Genomic DNA, 3,663 nt, shown 5'->3' with positions numbered 1-3,663 from the left:
ACCGCCCGGAAGAACGTTCTCACCCATGCTCCGCGCCACCGTGTGAGACAGCTCCAGGGCTCTGCTGTGTGAGTTTAGAGGCTGCCCCACCCTCAGTACGGAATGGTCACTCCTCCAACATGGCGCACCCCACAGGGAAGCGCGACTTGGGCGCGGCCATGTTCCCCGCCTGACAACACGGCCGAGCGGCACTGAATGCGCCAAAGCACCGACTCCGTAACGTCCCCATGTTGACTCTGGGCTGACAGCGGCTTCGAATGTGGTTTTGCGCGTGTGCAGAACCACGCCCCCTTCGTTCCTCGCCCCAAACCCTGAGAAGGGGCGGTGCTAGGGGTGGTGACCGGAAGCAGCTACGGTTCTCAGCAGTGGTTCAATAGTTGTCGGGAGGATCTCATTGCACTGTGGCGGAGGGATGTGGAGGTGATGGGTCCCCAGGGAGGGTGAGTGTTGAGGAATTCTGTGTGGTCAGTGGTAGAATCGGTTGTCTAACTGTAGTTGGATGATTCGATCATTATTTTCCTCTTCTGTCAACGTTAAGATCCCGAACTTCACTCCAAGACCCACAAGGTTTGCTGCATTATGTTCTAAGTGTTGCCGAAGAGTTGATTTTCCTTCTGCCCATGAGTTACTTAGAAGTGCATTTTTAGTTTCCAAAAGTTTATCTTTTTAATAGATGTCTAACCTTAGCGGTCTGTGGTCAGAAAAGTGTCTACGTGAAGCTCACTCCTTGAAATAGGAGGAGACTCATGGTCTAGGCCGTACTTTTTATAAATGTTGCATATTTTAGTCAGAAATAATATTTAGTTGTTTAGTTGTCAACAGTTTCATACAAAATTTGCACTGTTTGTTGTCCTTTTCTCCTGTTACTGAGAAAGGAGAGAGGAACTCTCTGGTGTGATGGTGATTGGTGCATTTCTCCTTCCTGCTGTCCATGATGCATTGTGAGTTTATTATAAAGTGTGAGACTTAGATTGAAGCTCATCTCTTTGGATGTCCAGTTACTCAAGCACCATTTGTTGAAGACTAGCCTTCCTTCCTTGACTTGTTTTACACCTTTGTCAAAAATAAATTGGCCATACTTGTGTGGGGCCGTTTTTAGGTTCTTTATTCCGTTCCATTGATCTATGTGTCTGTCAGTTTTTATCATGAATGGGTGTTAAAATTTGTTAATACTGTATGAATGTATATGATGTGATTTTTCTTTAGCCTGTTAATATGGGAGAATGCACTGATTGATTTCTGAATGTTGAACCAGCCTTACATTCCTGGAATAAATCTCACTTGGTTGTGGTGTATAGTTCTTTTAATATGTTGCAGGAATTGATTAGCTAATGCTTTTTTTTCCTGAGGATTTTTTGCGACTCAGTTTATGAAAGATATTGGTCTATAGTTTTTGTTTCTTTTGTTCTGTCTTTGTCTGGTTTTAGAATTAGGGTAATACTGGCCTCATAGAATGAGCTGGGAAGTATTCTTTCCTCTTGTATTTTCTGGAAGAGACTGTGTAGAGTTATGCTAATTTTCCTTTAAATGTTTGGTAGAATTCTCCAGTGAAACCATCTGGGCTTGGACATTTCCTTTTGGAAGCTGTTTGATTTTGGCTTCAACTTCTACAGTAGTTATAGGACTATTCAGATTATTGTTTTTCAGACTCTCTATTTAATCGTGGGTGAGTTGTGGGAGTTTGTGTTTTGTGGAGAATTGGACTATTTCATCCAAATCATTGAATTTATTGAATTTTCATCCAGTTGTTTGTGGTCTTCCCTCACTTTCCAAAGTTTAAAGGATACAGCATCTACAGTTACATCTTCTGTTTCAGGTCTGATATTGGTAATTTGTATCTTCTTTCTCCTTCTCTTTTTCAGTCTTCCTAGAGGATTACCAAATTTATCAGCCTTTTCAAAGAACCAGCTTTAGGTTTTATTGATTATTCTTTATTATTTTTCTGTTTTCAATTTATTTCTTTCTGTATTTACATACAGATATATTCTCAACTATTATTGTTTATTTCAGGTGTACTATAGAGTGATTCAACAATTTGGTAAGTGCTTTTAACTTTATTGATTTAGGCTCTTATATTTATTACTTCCATTTGCTTTCTTTGAGTTTTCTTTGTTCTTTTTCTAGTTTCTTGAGATGAGAGCTTAAAGTATTGATTTAAAGCCTTAATTCTTTTCTTTTTTAAAAATTTTTTTAACGTATATTCATTTTTAAGAGATAGAGTGTGAGTGTGGGAGGGGCAGAGAGAGAGGGAGACACAAAGTCAGAAGCAGGCTTCAGGCTCTGAGCTGTCAGCACAGAGCCTGACATGGGGCTCGAACCCACGAACCATGAGATCATGACCTGAGCTGAAGTTGGATTCCCAACTGGCTGAGCCACCTAGGTGCCCCACCTTAATTCTTTTCTAATATAAACATTTACTACTATAAACTTCTGTCTCAACACTGCTTTATGTGCATCTAAAAAATTATGATATGTTGTATTTATTTTCATTCATTACTTTTTAATTTCCCTTGATCCATGGATTATATAGAAATTGTTTAATTTCCAAGTGTTTGGACACTTTCCTGTTATCTTTCTGTTATTAATTTCTAGTTTGATGATATTAGAGAACATATACTGTATGATTTCAATTTAATGAGGTTTGTTTTATGACCCTGAGTGTGGTAGGTCTTGGAGAATATTGCATAGGTGCTTGAAGAGAATGTATATTCTGTTAGTTATGTGGCTGGAGTGGGATGAATATGTTTAGTTAGACCACCCTTTTCTTGGTCCTTTGATTAAGGGAAGTGGGCTTTTCTCAGAGCTTTTTTGTCTGTACCTGTTGACAGTTCTGAGTTATAAGCTTCTCCAGTGCCCTGTTTGTGATCTATGGGAGGAAAAAGAAATCTAGGGAATTCACCACTGTGTTGTTCCTCAGGCCCTGAGATCCATGGGCTATCTGCCTTTCCTTTCTACATCTCAGAGTCTTACTATTGTATTTATTGTATTATGTCATTTTTCCNACCCTGGGCTCTGAGACATTTATTGTTCTCTTTTGTTTTTCCCCTGTGTTAACTTTGTTAATTTTCACTTTGCTAGGGAAGCACCTGTTTTACATCAATATGAAAATATGTTGCTCTACAGTTATGTATATCCCACAATAACAATTTTGAAATACTGCCCTATCTGGGCAAGATGTCTATATCTATGTCTATATCAATATCTATTTATATTTATATATCTACATCTATATCTATATTTATATATTTATCTGTATCTGTATCTATTATATATTTTAAGCTTTTCTCCTTTATCTGGTTTNTTCACCATTCAGGCCACCCTGCACTCCCGGCCTAGGCAACTAGTAATCAAATTTCTGTGTCTATGTATTTGCTTAGTCTGAATATTTTACATAAATGGAATCATAAAATCTGTGGTCTTTTGTGAGTGACTTCTTTCAAGTAAGATAGTGATTTCATGGTTTATTCTTGTTGTAGCATGTATTAATACTTTTTTTATTGCCACATAATATTCCATTGTATGGCTATCCTAAACTTTGTTTATCCATTTTCAGATGATGGACATTTATGTGGTTTCCACTTTTTGGCTACTGTGAATAATACTGCTGTGAATAGTTGTGTATATAAGTTTTGGAGCAGACATGTGTTTCCATTTCTTTTGGCT

At 38.2% G+C, this 3,663-nt stretch overlaps 1 protein-coding gene across 1 annotated transcript in view; it reads left to right on the top strand.

The window, feature by feature from the left end:
- Positions 1–383: 383 nt before the first annotated feature.
- The window catches only part of ZNF81 (zinc finger protein 81), an 84,391-nt gene continuing 81,111 nt past the window's right edge, over positions 384–3,663 (top strand). Inside the window, exon 1 of the mRNA XM_077776912.1 lies at positions 384–440. The gene's annotated coding sequence lies outside the window, so the exon portion shown is untranslated. The remainder of the gene's footprint in view (positions 441–3,663) is intronic.

The sequence above is a fragment of the Crocuta crocuta genome, unplaced genomic scaffold (assembly GCF_008692635.1).
Source record: "Crocuta crocuta isolate KB4526 unplaced genomic scaffold, BGI_CrCroc_1.0 scaffold554, whole genome shotgun sequence".
NCBI lineage: Eukaryota > Metazoa > Chordata > Mammalia > Carnivora > Hyaenidae > Crocuta > Crocuta crocuta.
This window is presented reverse-complemented; position numbering and strand designations above follow the sequence as displayed.